Source organism: Lycium barbarum, chromosome 5 (assembly GCF_019175385.1).
Source record: "Lycium barbarum isolate Lr01 chromosome 5, ASM1917538v2, whole genome shotgun sequence".
Taxonomy (NCBI): Eukaryota; Viridiplantae; Streptophyta; class Magnoliopsida; order Solanales; family Solanaceae; genus Lycium; species Lycium barbarum.
This window is the reverse complement of record NC_083341.1, coordinates 127556741-127575788: the sequence shown is the minus strand read 5'-3', so window position 1 is coordinate 127575788 and position 19048 is coordinate 127556741.

Sequence of the window (19048 nt, the reverse complement as noted above, 5' to 3'; positions counted from 1 at the left end):
CACTAGCCACCATCATCACTACCAACCGTCATTACCGCAACAACCATCAATTGCTACCGACAATCATCACCATTAATCATTTTTGTATATCACTAATCACCGTCATAATTCACCACTGCCTGTTGCACCCCATTTTAACCGGGTTAATTTTAGGAGTACAACATATTGGAGATTCCTATTTATTTTATTTTAAGGAGTCGCCACCTAATTAATTTAACAGTGAATTAGGACACCTAGATGTTAACTAAGGTAAAGTTAAAGCTAAACTTCCGTTAATAGTCTGCTTAACAACTGTGATTTCAGGTAAGGGCTCTATATTATCCTAAAGGGAAGGGGTTAGGCATCCTTTAGAATCCGCTAACTACGGTTATCCGACCAAACTTAGGTTAATTAATTTAGATTAAATATAATGCTTAAATTTTAAGAAAATGGGTTGCAAATGTTATTAAGGTTTTAAAAGGAAAACATAGTAATGTTATTTAGACTAACTTGAAGAAACACATGGTAGTCCACTCAAAAATAAAACTTATAAATGTTGTTAAGCTTTAAATGATAATTTTATTTTAAAAATGAGACTTGCAAAATATAGTGATTTGTATATAGATAGAAGCTTTTTAAGAGAAATCTAGACTTATCTTTTTAATAAAATGCAAAAGGTAACGAGTTTTCTTCCTCTTTTTATTATTTCTCATTAATTATGCTTAGCTAAAATATGCATGATTGATTCAAACTTGAAGAGTTATTTATAAAATATACTTGAGTTTATACTTGCATATTAGTGACGTTTTGAAATGTTTAGGATAAAAAGATATGATTCCCTTTTACTTAAAATGCATAGTCATGCCATTTTGCAAATCAATTATTCCAAATAATAAATACTATGAATAATTTTAACATAAAAGAAAATGAAACTTATGGTATTAATTGAATTTCTCTCTTAAATTTAATACCTATTATACTAAAGCTAACCCACTAAATTCGCTAAAGTTCACCTAAATAAAACAAAAAATAAAAGTTAGTCACATAATACAAGTTAAATGCAACAACATAAAACAAATGTGTAAAAAGAAAAAGAAAGGTAACGAGATGGGCTTAGCCCATTTTGGGGCTGCTGTGAACAGTGGCGCAGCCCATTTTGGACTGCTGAGAACTGTTCATTCTATTGGGCCTTGGCCTAGAATTTCCGTTCCTTTTTGTTTTGCTGCGGATAAAGGCTGACAAGGCTGACTCGAGAGAATTACGCTGGGCTTTAGCCCATCGTTGAATGCGGAAGAAGACGAGTCCCTCGGACTCGTATGCGATGGTCATGCACAAAAACGAAAGAAAAGGAGATTAGTAATTACTCAACGAACAAGATTAAACATGTAAAAGGTAAACTCAAACAAATAAATCAGAGGCCTGTATACATGCTATATACATTTATGAACGTACAACAACATAACATGATTTTAGTGAACATATGACAACAGTCTATTGACTACTTAGAAACTTAATCAAAGCAGCAGCCTGCTTTTAGTGAACATATTAGCAGCTTCTGAATAAACGGTAAGAAAAGAGTTCAAACAAGTGCATCAGTCCAGTCTCCTATGCTCCTATTCGAAATAGTTCAAGTCACGCAGAATGAGATAAATAACCAAACAGATATACATCACATGCAGGCCTCATATAAAGTTGGTGTTTCACGAAACAAGGAAACTAAGAAACATTAGGGTCTGCTGCCACAAAAGCAGCCAAATCAGACATGCTTTCCATTGAGAGAAGATAAACCAGCCAAATAAAGGAACATGAAATCCGATATCGTAAATTATAGGACGAACTAAATTGAAAACAGGAGAAGGAAGTGTAACGTGATATGGCTAAGTTAGGCAGGGATAAGAGCAGAAGATACTGAATTAAGTTTTTTTTTTTTTAATTTTTAAAAAGGCATCTTGATGACTGTCGAAGTTAAAACACCATCTTGATTGTATCAATACGGATCTGTCAAGCTAACTCATGTTCTGGGCAGGGGAGGGTCAACGATCCATTTTTACGGTTTTAACATTACAGTAAGGATATATATGTGAATTTCAATACGATATAGAAGAGCATAGATTCCCCTAACACATGACCATTCTCCTTTAAGAACAGTAAATCGCAGAACCGAGCAAAATAAAATGACAGTGACTTAATCCCCTTATTTTTATACAAGAACAGACGAAAACACACAAAAGCTCAAAAATGCCATTTTATCCACTTTGTACTAATTTAAGCCTTTTAAATGTTTAGAAAGTTGAACATAGCAAAATATCACTGGTTGAGCCTACTGGTTTCCTCACTTCATTCATTTTTCTTTTTTCAAACTACCCGTAAGGCGACTGAAATCCGCGAACATGTAGGTTTCTTTCTCTTAGCAGGACAACAAAGATTCTCAAACGAAGGACTTCTTTCTCAATTCATCTTACCCTTCTGAGCCATTTTTACTTAAGCCATTCATGACACTAACACCACATTAATAGACAGACCTAACTACACACGGCTAAATCACAACATTGCCTAAATAAACTTGTTCAGGCTAACTGTCCACAGAGAAGGCTAATGCACATAAACACGATTAGCAGGTCACATAATCTAAACTAACGCGTGATTAATCCAATGACAAGCAAACAGAAGTGAACTTAAAGCATCAGGCTAATCTAAATTTGTATATAAAGCTAAAACAATCACAGAATTAACTGAACAGGACTGAACATGTTTAATTCGACCAAATTAACTACGAACAAAAACAGAAGTACAACTAAGCGAAACAGATCCCATAAACAGTTTCAGACATTACAACAAAAAATAACTTAAGGGAAGGAAATTTACCTTCTTCGGGTGCAGCGAAGTGGGGCGCGGGGTTTCGATGTCCACTCGAACATCACAGACTCCAGTCTCGAATTTACTCGGACTCGAATCAGTTGCCGGAACCAAAAGGGAACCAGAATAATTTTCTATTTTTTTCAAATGAATATCAAAACAAGATTAAAACTGATGAAGACTTAGTAATTTTCCACGGGAATTTGAAGCGATCAAAAGAACTTAAAATTTTTAGGGGATTTCTGCGGCTAAACAACTTGTTCTTAGGGAATTTTATGAATCGAAAAATCCTCCAGGTTCTTGGGGGGGTTTCACCAATCAAAAAATCCTCCCCTTAACTGGATCAAAAAGTGAGTACTTATAGGGACATTTCAGGGCTTTTCGTTTGACTAGAAGAGAGAGAGGAGCGGGGGAGCAGGGGGAGGTGGAGGCGACAGTGGCGTGGGGGACAGGAAGAGGTGGAGGCGACAGTGGCGTGGGGGGACAGGACATGGTGGAGAGGAGATGACGATGACGATGAAAGAGAGGGAGAAGAGAGGAAGGGAGAGAAAAGAGAGAAGGGGGGAGGCGGATGATGAAAGAAATGAACAAGGAACCCTAATGGTTCCTTGTTAAACGAAAGGGCGGGTCGGGTTAAAATTTGGACTGGGTATGGGCTGGTTTGGGCTGGTAATTAAAATGTGGACTGATCTGAAAATTGGGTTGATGAATTAAAATATGGGCTGGTCATTAATGGACTGGTCCAAAATAGTATGAGTTGATTGGGCTCAGATTTGAACTAATAATAATAATAGCTAGTAACTGTAATAGAATAATGAAACGCTGGTATAGATAAGAGGCTAATAATTATAGTAAAATATAAAATATATTTTTTAATTTGCCAAAAAATATTAGAAGCGTAAATAGGTATTTCGGAGGACAGGCGGGACAAAATTGGGTGTCAACACCACCATTATATGTCACTATCATTCACTACAATATTAGCCGCTAGCACCAACTACCACCATTAACCACTATTGCTAGTTGTCGTCAGCATCAACTTCCACAACACCACCATTAGCTAACACCATTCTAATCGACACTCACAACCACCACCACCACTTACAACTAACATATAGTTTTTGACTTTTTTATGATCTAGTGGTAGATTAATTTAATATTTTATTAAATTTTACATTTATTAATTTTTAAATGAAGACAAATCTTATACATGCAATGTTCAAAATACAAACAATCTAAATTGTTTTGTATTTAGATTTTAATAAACATATCAATATTCAGATGTGTATTCAAATTCAAACATTTAATCTTAAGGTACATCTTAATATTAAAGTCCCGTTTGGACATGATTTGAAATCATATTGATTTGAAGTTGAAGATCTTTCTGGACATGCAATTTAGATTTCGTAAGTTGTATAAAAAACTTACAAGTTGTGAAAACTATCAAAACTTCCCCAATTCTTATACAATCTTACTAAGAGCCCATTTGGATTGGCTTGTAAGTTGCTTATAAGCTGTTTTAAGCTTTTTTGAGTGTTTGGCTGGCCAGCTTAAAGTCATTTTGTGCTTAAAATAAGCTCAAAAAAATAATTGAGCCCATTTGACTTAGCTTATCTAAAGCAGCTTATAAGCTGAAAACAACTTATAAGCCAAAAAAAAATAAGTTAGACTACCCCAACTTATTTTTTTTTAGCTTATAAGTTGTTTGCAGCTTATAAGCATAAGCCCATCCAAACAGGCTCTAAATGAGCAAAATCATAGTTCATAACAAAGTTAATACGCTACTAGAAGGCATTTCTAAAAAAATATAACATCTATTAATAGAACTTTAGTTCAATAAAAAAAGAAAATTAAACAGGAGTTGCAGTGTACTATACTTTAATTTAATCCTCCCACATGGTACGGACAATCTCTTCATCCTAAACATGACATTTCGATTAGATGACCGAGAAGACGAACCAGCATAGTTACTTTGAGTCAAATATTTTGAAAAAACTATTGTTATGTTGGATAATTAGTTAAAAATATATACAAAAATAAAAATTAAAGGTTTCTATTACGTCATATGGTGTATAAATGTCGTGGACTTGTAAAAGAAAAGGGGAACTTTACTCAAATAGCTAATTGGTAATAGTTGTGGTCAAATCCTAAACTTTTACTATCGCTAAGAACTGCTAAACACATTTTCAAGAACTTGCATATCTGCTGTGACTGCCACAATGTAACCAAATTAATTTCGGAAGCTTTTGATGTGGAAATTATTGTTAGAGATTGTATTAGGTTAGAGGCGGAGCCGTGGTGCCATAATAGATGTTACGGGTTCAGAAGAGTTTAGTAACTTTGGCCTAAACTTTGTATTTGTAGTAAGAAATTTACTTAACATGTATAAATACTTTATCCACAATTCAAAAACAAAAAAGGGTAATTCAGAACTCATAAATTTAAAATCTTGAATTCCCATCTGTATTAGATTCCATCACTTTAGGAATGGGTCCTGTACCTGCAAAGATTATTAGTGAAAATAATGTCAAAATAAATTTAGGGAAAAAGACATTGAGAGGCCACCACCAAAAACAAAAGGCCCCAAAATGCCCCGTTTTAAGTAAATGACCTTGTCACGCCCCGAATCATGACCTTGGCATAACACGGCACTTGGTGCCTGGCTGCATGTGACTGAGCGAACCACATGGCTTGCTGAATCAACATGTGACATGAACTGAATGCGGAATATAACTTTAAAACATGGATAGTCTGAGTAACATGAGTTATCATAATACTAATGAAAATATTGTTTAAACATGATGCGAAAATAATCTTAAAATATAATAAATGTTGAACCTATATCGGCTATATGACTCTGAACATCTGACATGACATAACTGACAAGTCTATGAAACCTTTGACATGAGTCTGATTGCTAAACTATTTACAGGGACAAAGCCCCCGACATACCTTAACTGCAAAACTAACATGAAATATAAATACTGACTAAACGCCGAATGAGATGGGGCTCACAAAAAAGCTGATACGAGCAGAGTCCTAACGAGCTGATCCATCATCCTATAAATCTGTATCGTGAAATGTAGGCCCCCAAGCAAATAAAAGGGGACATATGTATATTCGAATTGTACTGGTATGTGAAGAAACTGAATGAAATAAGCATGGCACATGGAAATAATATAACTGAAACTGTATCTGTAAGCTAAACATGAACATAAGTATCATCTGACATGAGTGTGTGTGTGTATAACATGAGTAAAAGCATTTTTAGTTGGAAGAACATTAATATTACCAACAACATGAATCACCACGTGGGTACGTGGAGTTTGGTACCTAGCCCGACAAGCAGAGCAATCTCATACCTTGCCAGGGGTATGAGACATAAACATGACATGAAAAGATCCAATCAATAAAACATGAAGGAATCGTCCTAACTGCATGAAGGAATCGTCCTAATTGGGCGTAACGATCCTTATCCTATGGCGGCAAGCGTAGTTTCAGGCTATCTGAGCCTTCTCGGTAATCTATGCAACTCCCAAAAACACGAACATGAAAATAGGTGGCATCTGAGCCCATGGTTTTCTTAAATACGATTTGTAGACATGAATTGTAAGTATAACATAACCTGAATATATAATTACATAATATACTTGTATGAAAACATGTAGATATGTCGGATTTTCATGAAAATTAGCATAATAGTTCATATCTTGCATGTAAGAACCCATGGAATGCAAAATATGAGTTTTCATGGATTACAGACAGATTTTGAATAACCAAAATGAAATATCAAGAATACAATAACGAATTATCAATAGAAACATAGTATATCATGGTACATGAGCTTAGGGTTATCATAAACATGTCTAGAACCCTAGTTTTGGGAAATTTCGTATAATCATGGAAGAACATGGCGTGGGGAAGAACAATGATGTTCACACACATGGACAGAAACCCTACATACCTTAATCGCTCCAAATACTTGAGAAAAGTCTGAATCTTTGAAACAGAATTCCAAACTCTTGAATCTTGAACCTTGAGATAGGTTTTCTTGAAAATCATAGGTTGTTAACATAGTATTTGGCTTATAATTCATGTATAATCATTAAAATTCACTTGGGAATACATGGGAGGGACTTACCTTGATGTATGAGGATGAGGAGAAGAGAGAAAATTCATTCTAGGGTTTGAAGAAGTGAAGAATGGTATGAAAAATCAGGAAAACGCACTTAAAAAAGTTGCAGGGATCACACATCAAGTAGACGTTTTGCGTGCCCAGCAATGGACCTCAATTCGCTATCCATCTGCGTGAGACATGGCCTTGGGACGTCAGTCTGCACGCGTTGCATGCCCGTTGACGAGCACCACTGATAGTGTTACACCCTGGAAAATTTCGTGTTACCGAGACTGTAGACGGCTTAGTATGAGCTCAAGGGAGAGCAAAGTTATACAAGGATTAGGGATGAGGATTATATTATCTGAGTACAAGAATATATATATATATATATATATATATGACATTTGGAGATCGTATGGAGCAAATCGGTTAACACGTTACCTGATGATAGCCCTTGTAACCATAAGTTAAGGTGGGGCCCACATGTCGGGGTTTTATAAAGGACATATGAAGAGAGACATGAGTAGTACATGGAAAGTTGAGCAAGTCCTAAGAAGGACCCTAAGCCAAATATGGGCATAAGCCCTCCAAAAGGATGATTTAAAGATACGTTTTCGGATGACCTGACTTGGAGGGACCAAAACGCTATTATAAGTTTAGAATTTGGAAAAATACCAAGAATGAAAGTTTTAAATAATTGAAAGAGATTTCCAACCGTAGGTCGTGAGACCTCACACAATATCGGGATCAAAGGTTATGACCATTTTAAGATCAAGGCTCTAAGCTGCCAAAGGGCTCCGCGGGCCCCACTTGAGAAAGTCGGTGAAACCGACCTAGGAGGGGTATAAATACCCCATCAACTCCGTTTTTTTCAGCAAGTAACATTCTAAAGAGTCCTAGAAATTTCTTAACACCTCCCCCAAACATTATAGCCCATTAAATCAAGAATTTAACAAGATTACACCAAACTAGTCCACGAAAGGTGATTGTTCTTACTTCTATTTAAGTTTGGTGTTGGAGAAAACTGGTGTGGCCGAGTTTCTTCAAGTATAAGGTATGTTATTCATCCTATCTCTTATGTTGAGTTTATTTGAAGGTGTAGCAAGCCTAAAAAAATGAAAATAGTTATGGAGGAAAGGTCATAAAGTGTTGTGTTGTAGTTGTTATGTTCATGGGCTGTTTTGAACATATTGTGGCCGTGTGGCTGGGCTGATTATATGTGTAGATATGGTACTAATGTTTTTAGTGTGTTGATGAGATCATACTCCTTGATTGGGATGGAAGGAAGTGTATATTATTGTTGTTGAATGTTGAAAAATATCGTGTGGGATGTTTATGGAATATATTGGTATAGATAATAGTGTTGTTGATGTTGGTATTGTTGTTGTTGTTGATTGGTTGCTGAATTGTAATTTTGTGCTAGGCATATAAACAGGGGAGATGCTGCCCGATTTTCGGCAGAATATAGAATAGTTTGATTTGAAACTTGGAACAAACGTGCAATAAAAAGTCTAACGCTAGCATAACTCCTCTTAAATGTAGACTTGTGAGCTCGGACGAATAAGCGTAGCTAATAGGAGGTCGAATAGGTATGTTAAGGCTAGTCCCTTTCTTTCAAAGTTATGATCCTTATGTTGTGATCCCACACACGTTTTCATAACCTTCTTATTCTCAAGAGTTAAAAACTCATGATTCTTTAAAGTTTCCTATGATACTAAAGATGAGATGTTTTCCATAATGTCCTTATCTTCAAAAGTTAAAGTCTCCGGATTCCAAGAGTTTCTTATGACGCTAAAGATGAGTATGCTTTATAAGGATAAAGAAGATGAGATGTTTTCTATGATGATTTTGATTCTAGAAGTTCCAAAGCTTATGATTTTAATGCTATTGTGAGATTATCGAGTTTATTTTATGATTCCCTTGAATTTCTCATTGTTATTGGTCTCACCTCATGAATTTTTCCCTCGAGGTGAGATATATCGATGATGACTATTCCATAATATAAATCGGAGGTTACCGACCTTATGTCACTCTGATAGAGTCGTAGCTTTCACTTGGGCTCTCATGCATGCTTTATAATTATGTATGTATTTTAATAACACCGTGCCTACACGGCCGGGCAGTATAACACCGCGCCGTCCAATAAACTGCCGGGCAGATACACCACTGCAGTGGGCAGTTTATCATTACCCCGGACGCGGGAGGCCTGGACGCGGGCTAATGATGATCACACCGTGCCTAAATGGTCGGGCAGCATTGCACCGTACCTATATGGTCGGGCAGTTTACTTGTAAATATTTATATGTTATTTTCAAAAGGTAAAGTTAGCATGCATGATATCCGTCTTAAGAGGCAAACAGAGGTACAGGTTATTTCCTTACTCTATGCTGTGCTTTACGTCTTTTACTATGATCATATGGTATTGTTCATGCCTTGCATACTCAGTACATTGCTCGTACTGACGTCCCTTCTTGTGGACGCTGCGTTCATGCCCGCAGGTGAACAGGTAGACGCGTCTGATCCCTAGGATCTCCACCAGCGACACATTTAGAGCGCTCCAGTTGTTCCGGAGCTTCAGTTTATCGGTACTACTTTTGTGTACATATTTGGGCACGGTGGAATCCGGCCCCTCCTTGTGGATATATGTATCTTATCTAGAGGCTCGTAGACAGATGTGTACAGTCAGATGTTCCATAATCTTGTTTGTCCTTGTCGTTGTATAATATGTTAGTAAAGCTTATTGACATTTGTTTACGAGTATGCTATTGATGACTGTGTTGAGTAAAATATGACGGTATCGTCCATATGGCCCACTCAGTAGTAAGAATAGAATGCGAGATAAGAGGTGCTCGGTATAGTAGTATCGGGTACCCGTCACGACTTCTAGTGGGGTCGTGACAAAAGTGGTATCAGAGCAGTTCGTCCTAGGGATTGTCTACGAGCCGTGTCCAGTAGAGTTCTGTTTATGGGTGTGAAGCGCGCCACATTCATAAGTAGGAGGCTGCAGGGCATTTTAGGAATAACTGACCTTCTTTCCTATCTTAGATCATGCGATAGAGCCATGTTATCATGTTCTCCCCCTTTTCTAATCGTGTGTTATGATTTCAGCGATGCCTGTGAAGAGAAAAGCTATGGTGGCCCAAAAGGGCAAGACGGTGGCTGGAAGAAGAGTAGAACGGGAGCCACCAATGGAGGTAGAAGAAGGCGAGTCTCATAACGAAGTCCCTCCTCGGACTTCTCATGCTCCACCCGTGTCAACAGAGCAGGAAAGAGTTTCAGCTCCAGCCCTAGTACCTCCAGTTCCATCGCCAGCAGCTTCGGGCCAGCAGATAACAGAAGCTATTCAGTTGCTGACCCAGTTGGTTGCCGCGCAAGCTTAGCGGCAAGGTGCGGGCCAAGGTGACAGGGCGGAGAGTGCAAGAGCCCGTGATTTTATCAGTCTGAACCCTCCGGAGTTTTATGGATCGAAACCCAATGAAGACCCGCAAAGCTTCATAGATGAAATGCTGAGAACGTTGCGGATAATACATGCTTCGGATATGAAGTCAGTAGAGTTGGCTTCGTATAGGTTGCGGGATGTAGCTGTCCAGTGGTATAATGCTTGGATATCTTCAAGGGAAGCAAATGCACCTCCCCCAGTTTGGCAAGAGTTCACCGAAGCATTCCTACGACATTACTTACCACCGGAGGTTTGACGGGCTCGAGCCGATATGTTTCTAAATCTTAAACAGGGGAATATGAGCACCCGGGAATATAGTCTTCGTTTTAATTCTTTAGCCAAGTATGCCCCAGCCATGGTGGCTGACATGGGGGATTGTGTGCATCGATTCGTGAGTGGGTTGGACCACATTTAGTTAAGGATTGCTTGACGGCCTCACTCCAGGATGGGGTGGATATCGCTCGTATTCAGGCCCATGCCTAAAACCTAGAGGAGCAGCAGCAGCCACAGAGAGGCAAACGTGAGTTTGACAGGGGGCGCAGCAAGAGGGCCAGATCTGTTGGTGCCACTAGTGAATTCAGAGGGAGTCAAAGGCAGCAATATTCCAGTCATGCGGGCCAATCAGCACCCAGTGCCCCCCTCGGGTTGCGGGCAAGAGATTTGATCTCCCTATTTATTCCGGACGGGGTCAGAGTTCTAAGATTTCAAGCTCCGAGTACAGAGGTGAATCCAGTCAGATGAGGCCGCCCCTACCACGGTGCAACCAGTGTGGTAGGATGCATTCGGGATAGTTTTGCCTGGGTTCGAACGCTTGTTATGCTTGCGGACAGATGGGGCATATGATGCGTGATTGCCCCTCGGTGCGCGGTAGAGGTGAGGTTCAACCCATAGGATCGTAGCCGGTTCTTCATCGTCCGTGCGTCCTTCGGGACCAGTTTCTCAGGCTCCAGCAGGCCGTGGCAGAGGCAGGGGAGGAGCACCCAGTTCAGGCGGTCCTCAGAACCGTATATATGCACTGACAGGACGGCAGGATGTTGAATCCTCCCCAGATGTGGTTACAGGTACACTATCGGTATTCTCCTGTGATGTGTATGCGTTGATTGATCCAGGTTCTACTCTATCATATATTACCCCTTATGTTGCTAACCGCATTGGGATAAAATTGGAACCCATTATACCTTTTGAGGTGGCTACACCTGTAGGGGCCCAGTAGTAGCCAGGCGGGTATATAGAGATTGTGTGATCGTAGTTTGTGATCGTCGTACTACTGCTGATCTACATGAGCTAGAGATTCTAGATTTTGACGTCATTATAGGAATGGAATGGCTAGCCTCCTGTTACGCTAACATTGATTGTAGAAGAAAGGCGGGCCGATTCCAGTTTCCAGGGGAACCAGTGTTAGAATGGAAAGGCAATACGGCGTCTCCTAGGGGTTGATTTATCTCCTACCTCAAAGCGAGAAAGATGATTGCGAAGGGTTACATTTATCACTTGGTTCGAGTTCAATACATAGAAGTAAAACCACCAACCCTTCAATCCGTCCCTGTGGTGAATGAATTTCCAGACGAGCTTCCAGGTTTACCGCCGGAGCGGGAGATTGAGTTCACTATCGATCTGCTGCCTGATACTAAGCCCATATCTATTCCCCCATATCGAATGTCCCCTGCTAAACTAAAGGAGTTAAAGGTGCAATTGAAGGATTTACTTGAAAAAGGCTTTATTAGGCCAAGTTTGTCGCCATGGGGAGCGCCTGTGTTATTCGTCAGAAAGAAAGATGGTTCCTTAAGGATGTGTATCGATTACAGGCAATTAAACAAGGTAACCATAAGGAATAAGTACCCCCTTCCAAGGATCGACGATTTATTTGACCAGCTGCAAGGTGCCAAATGGTTCTCAAAAATAGATCTAAGATATGGGTATCACCGAGTGAGAGTAAAGGAAGAAGACATTCCAAAGACAGCTTTCAGAACGAGATACGGTCATTTTGAGTTTCGAGTAATGTCATTTGGCCTAACCAACGCTCCGGCGATATTCATAAACTTGATGAACAATGTATTTAGGCCCTTCCTAGATTTGTTCGTGATCGTGTTCATTGATGACATTCTGGTGTATTCCCGATCAGAGGCGGAGCATGCAGACCATTTGCGTACTGTTCTTGGAATCCTTCGAGCTCGGGAGTTATATGCCGAATTCTCAAAATGTGAATTTTGGCTGAATTCTGTGACTTTTCTTGGCCACATTTTTTTCCACTGATGGTATTCGGGTAGATACGCAGAAGATTGAAGCTGTGAAAGATTGGACGAGGCCTATAACGCCTACAGAGGTCCATAGTTTCTTGGGCTTGGCCGGTTACTATAGAAGGTTTGTAGAAGGATTTTCTTCCATCGCAGCACCATTAACGAAGCTGACTCTAAAAGCAGCTAAGTTTCACTGGACGGATGCATATGAGCGCAGCTTTCAGGAATTGAAACATAGGTTGACTTCAGCCCCAGTCTTGACACTCCCCGAAGGATCGGAGGGTTTTGTTATTTACTGTGATGCTTCAGGCGTCGGGCTAGGTTGCGTGTTGATGCAGCATGGCAAAGTAATTGCTTATGCCTCACGGCAGTTACGGAGACACGAGAAGAATTATCCAACCCATGACTTAGAATTGGCTGCGGTTATTCACGCACTAAAGATATGGAGGAATTATTTATATGGTGTCTATGTGGACATTTATACAGATCATAAGAGCCTACAATATATCTTCAAACAAAAGGAGCTGAATTTACGCCAAAGACGGTGGCTAGAGCTGCTAAAGGACTATGATGTTGACATCCTATACCATCCAGGGAAAGCAAATGTTATGGCGGATGCTCTTAGCCGTAAATCTATGGGCAGCTTGGTAGATGTACAACCAGGAAGCAGGGAGATGGTTCGTGAGATTTATCAGCTAGCTAGCCTTGGAGTCCGTTTGGCTAGTTCTGAAGATAGCGGAGTTTCTCTCCGAGGAGTTGCTGAGTCCTCTATCATAGAAGAGGTAAAGAGATGACAGTACAAGGACCCTGTTCTGGCACGGTATAGAGATACGGCTCTTCAAAAGGAGAAGGCCCCATTTGATGTGACACCCGACGGAGTACTACGGTATAGAGGTAGATTATGTGTGCCTAGTGTTGTCGGGCTGCGACGACAGGTCATGGATGAGGCACATTATGCCCGTTATTCTATACATCCAGGGTCAACAAATATGTATCATGACCTCAGATGCTTATATTGGTGGGATGACATGAAAAGGGACATAGCGGAGTTTGTTGCCCAATGTCCAAATTGCCAACAAGTCAAGACAGAGCATCGGAAGCCTGGAGGAGCAAGCTATAGAGATCCCCACCTATAAATGGGAGGCGATTAATATGGACTTCATTACAGGCTTACCTCGTTCCCGGTGTAAATATGATTCTATATGGGTGATAGTCGATAGACTCACGAAGTTCGCTCATTTTCTGCCAGTCAGAATGACGTATTCAGCAGAAGATTATGCAAAATTATATATCAAGGAGATAGTGCGACTTCACGGGGTTCCAGTGTCCATTATTACGGATAGAGGAACACAATTTACGGCTAATTTCTGGAGATCCTTTCAAGAAGGTTTGGGAACACAGGTGAAACTCAGTACAACATTCTATCCGCAAACCGACGGATAGGCAGAGCGCATTATCCAAACCCTTGAAGACATGCTAAGGGCATGCGTGCTGGATCTTGGAGGCAATTGGGACGATCACCTGCCACTTATTGAATTTGCGTACAACAATAGCTATCACTCTAGCATTCAGATGGCCCCATATGAGGCTCTGTGTGGGAGAAAGTGTAGATCGCCTATTGGATGGTTCGAAGTAGGAGAGGTACAGTTAGTAGGCCCAGATCTGATCCAGTAAGCGGTAGAAAAGGTCAAGCTTATTCAAGAACGGCTACTGGCATATGAGTTGGATTTACATCCAGAATTAGAATCAGTCCATCAAGTATTTCACGTATCCATGCTACGCAAGTGTGTTGGATATCCCTCAAGGATTGTGCCTGTGCACGATGTACAAGTCACGGAGAAATTGTCCTATGAGGAAGTACCGGTTGCTATTCTGGATAGACAGGTCCGAAGGCTTAGAACCAAGGACGTAGCTTCAGTCAAAGTTCTGTGGAAGAATAATAACAGAGAAGAAATGACTTCGGAAGCTGAGAAAGAAATGAAGTCTAGGTACCCGCATCTATTTCATATGACATTTGGAGATCGTATGGAGCAAATCGGTTAACACGTTACCTGATGATAGCCCTTGTAACCATAAGTTAAGGTGGGGCCCACATGTAGCGGTTTTATAAAGGACATATGAAGAGAGACATGAGTAGTACATGGAAAGTTGAGCAAGTCCTAAGAAGAACCCTTAAGCGAAATATGGGCATAAGCCCTCCAAAAGGATGATTTAAAGATACGTTTTCGGATGACCTGACTTGGAGGGACCAAACCGCTATTACAAGTTTGGAATTTGGAAAAACACCAAGAATGAAAGTTTTAGATAATTGAAAGAGCTTTCCAACCGTAGCTCATGATCCCTCACACAATATCGGGATCAAAAGTTATGGTCATTTTACGATCAAGGCTCTAAGCTGCAAAAGGGCTCCGCGGGCACCACTTGAGAAAGTCGGTGAAACCGACCTAGGAGGGGTATAAAGACCCCATCAACTCCGTTTTTTTCAGAAATTAACATTCTAAAGAGTCGTAGAAATTTCTTAACACCTCCCCCAAACATTATAGCCCATTAAATTAAGAATTTAACAAGATTACACCAAAGGTGATTGTTCTTGCTTCTACTTAAGTTTGGTGTTGGAGAAAACTGGTGCGGCTGAGTTTCTTCAAGTATAAGGTATTTTATTCATCCTATCTCTTATGTTGAGTTTATTTGAAGGTGTAGCAAGCCTAAAAAAATGAAAATAGTTATAGAGGAAAGGTCATAAAGTGTTGTGTTGTAGTTGTTGTGTTCATGGGCTGTTTTGAACATGTTGTGGCCATGTGGCTGGGCTGATTATATGTGTAGAGATGGTACCTAATTTTGTTAGTGTGTTGATGAGATCATACTCCTTGATTGGGATGGAAGGAAATGTATATTATTGTTGTTGAATGTTGAAAAATATCGTGTGGGATGTTTATGGAATATATTGGTATAGATAATAGTGTTGTTGATGTTGGTATTGTTGTTGTTGTTGATTGGTTGCTGAATTGTAATTTTGGGCTAGGCATATAAACAGAGGAGATGCTGCCCGATTTTTGGCAGAATATAGAATAGTTTGATTTGAAACTTGGAACAAGCGTGCAGTAAAAAGTCTAACGTTAGCATAACTCCTCTTAAATGTAGACTTGCGAGCTCGGACGAATAAGCGTAGTTAATAGGAGGTCGAACAGGTATGTTAAGGCTAGTCCCTTTCTTTCAAAGGCATGATCCTTATGTTGTGATCCCACACACGTTTTCATAACCTTTTTATTCTCAAGAGTTAGAAACTCATGATTCTTAAAAGTTTCCTATGATACTAAAGATGAGATGTTTTCCATAATGTCCTTATCTTCAAAAGTTAAAGTTTCCGAATTCCAAGAGTTCCTTATGACGCTAAAGATGAGTATTGTGCCACCCCGCCCTTTTCCGCGCCTGTCAGTCCGCAATTAGCGCCAGGCGCTAGTCAAAGTCAGCCTACCGAAGGGCCCACCAGAGTGGGACGCCCACTCACAAGACAAGAGTGGGAGACCAGCCGCCCACTTACAATAATGGGACGCCCACTTACAGGACAAGAGTGGCAGACCAGCCACCCACATTTCTGCTCGTGGGCCACTAGCCAGCTAAAGCAAGCACTCAACCTGCCAGCTTATGGTCCATGACAGCAAGCTGTTCAGCACAGCCACATACTTAGAGGTCCACTGTATAGCATAGGGCAGATTTTTCCATCTATAAAATGTGTAAGCCTTGAGGGCAGAGTCATTCACTCACTTCATCTTTTGTATACTTGTAAAAATACATTTTGAGCATATATCAAAAAGGGCACTTGCCTCCCAAAATCTGTGTTCCTCTTCTTTAACTTCTTGTGTGTGTTTTGCCTGAGAGTTATTCACTGTCTTCCGCCAGTGACAGAGAGTTGGGCTGAAGCATTGAGCGGTAGTTAAGACCATCAACGCTGCCCCACGTCGCCTTAGATTTTAGGCCCGTGACAAGTGGTATCAAAGCGAGTTACAATCATGGCCAACACCAACGAAGAAGCTGTCTACAACGAGCACCACGGTGGAGACAAGTCCCCTACCAAGAGGACGACCAAACAGAAGAAACAACGGGACAAAAGCCAAGTTAGAGGGCTACCCGCTGTTACTTCCGAGGGCTGACCTTTCAGCCACAGTCCTTAGGTGAAGCGAGCGACAGTTCGGCGTCGAACACGCTGGTGGAGAAAATCACCCACGCAGAGGCTGGACTATTCGCATTGAACCAGCGGGTTGGCACCTTACAAGGGAACTTAAATTCTCTTGAGTCAATAGCTCTTGACGGACTAGAGCAAGTCCAACACGAGCATAAAGCAGAGTGCAACGAACACAAGGAGGCGCTGACTAGCCTTGAGTTCAGGCTCATGGAGGAGCTGTCTAAGTTGCACGAAAAGGTAGTGGCCTTAGAGACGCAACTAGAAGCGTCCAAGCTCACTAACGGTGCTGGTCCAGTCCACATTCGGGAAACCCGCATAGAGGTTCCTAAACCCAGATATTTCAAGGTGAAAGGAACGCTCAAGATGTAGAAGACTTCATTTGGCAAATGGATGCGTACTTTGAGCACGTCAACATAAATGACGAAGCTATTCGCATCCGGACAGCAGCTATGTACTTGAGCGACACCGCCGCACTGTGGTGGCGGAGAAAGAAGGCGGACATGGAAAAAGGAACGTGTTCCATCGAGGATTGGGAACAGTTCAAGAAGGAGTTAAAGTGACAGTTTTACCCCCTAAACGTTGTGCACGAGGCCCGTCGAAAGTTGAGGGAGCTCAAGCAAACGTCATCCATCCGCGAGTACGTGAAGGAGTTCACAAAGCTCACTCTTCAAATCCCAAGCATGAACAGCGAGGATTTGTTGTTCTACTTCTTGGATGGCCTTCAAAACTGGGCCAAACAAGAATTACAAAGGCGTCAAGTTGAAGATCTTGACGGAGCCATTGTGGTGGTGGAGTCTTTGAATGATTTTCGCATCGAAAATAACAAGGCAAAGGATAACCGAGGGAAGCAAGTAGCTGCCAAGGTTGATCAAGGCACCGGGGACAAAAACAAATTTGTCCCCCACAAGGGTCGTGATTTCAGAGGAGATCGGGACCGCAACCGGGGTTCCAATTCTAATTTTCGTAAAAACTACGAAGAAAAGAAGAAGAACTTCACACCAAACGATGGCTGTTATTTGTGTGGACAATCAGGTCATCTTTACAGAAATTTCCCTTCATTAGGCAAGCTGGGTGCAATGCTTGCTGCCAACAAACAAGCATGTGCGCAAACCGGGGCTCAGACCGGTGAACAAGGTGAACAGACGGAGGCTGCAGAGCAAGCTAAGGCTAAGGTGGCAGGCTTGTTCAATCATATGACACTTGCTGCCATCATGGCTAAGCCGCCTCAAATCAGGCCGAGGGAGTCACTGTTCATGGAAGCAACGTTAAAAGGCAAACCAGTCCGCATCATGGTGGACACGGGTGCAACGCATAACTTCGTTACCGAGGAAAAGGCAAAAGAATTGGGCCTTTCCTATGTTTCCAGTGACTCACTATTAAAAACAGTCAACTGCCTCCCCACGGACGTAAATGGATTTGCCGCAAAAGTCCATCTCATCTTAGGCACTTGGCAAGGGTTCACCGATTTCACCGTTGCCCCGATGGATGTTTTTGACATCGTATTGGGTCTAGACTTTTGGTATGAGATCAACGCGTTCATTTCGCCGCGTCTCAACCAACTTTTGATTAGAGATCCAAGCTGTTCTTGCGACGTGCCGTTAGTTCGTGTGCATCAAGCGGGCGTGCGCTTGTCAGCTACGCAGTTGGTGAAAGGGTTTAAGAAAGGGGAACCTACCTTTCTTGCAACTCTTGTAGCAGCAGAGAATGGAAGCAGTTCCAAGGAAGGGGAAGCAATACCCCTATACGTGCAACGGGTACTTGAGGAGAACAAGGACGTGATGCCCGATGAGCTACCCAAGCGGTTACCCCCGCGTAGGGAGGTTGACCACTAGATTGAATTGGTCCCAGGAGCCAAGCCGCCCGCCATGTCCCCTTATCGCATGGCACCACCCGAGCTCGAGGAGCTACGGAAGCAACTTAAGGAGTTGCTTGAAGCAGGGCACATCCGCCCATCTAAGGCACCATTTGGAGTACCTGTGCTGTTCCAAAAGAAGAAAGAAGGAACGTTGAGGCTATGCATTGACTATCGTGCCCTTAACAAGGTCACAGTTAAAAACAAGTATCCCATTCCTTTAATTGCCGATTTATTCGATCGGTTAGGACAGGCCAAGGTCTTCACCAAGATGGATCTGAGGAAAGGATACTATCAAGTGCGTATTGCCGAGGGGGACAAGTTGAAGACGACTTGTGTGACCCGATATGGGGCGTTCGAGTGGCTAGTTATGCCATTCGGCCTA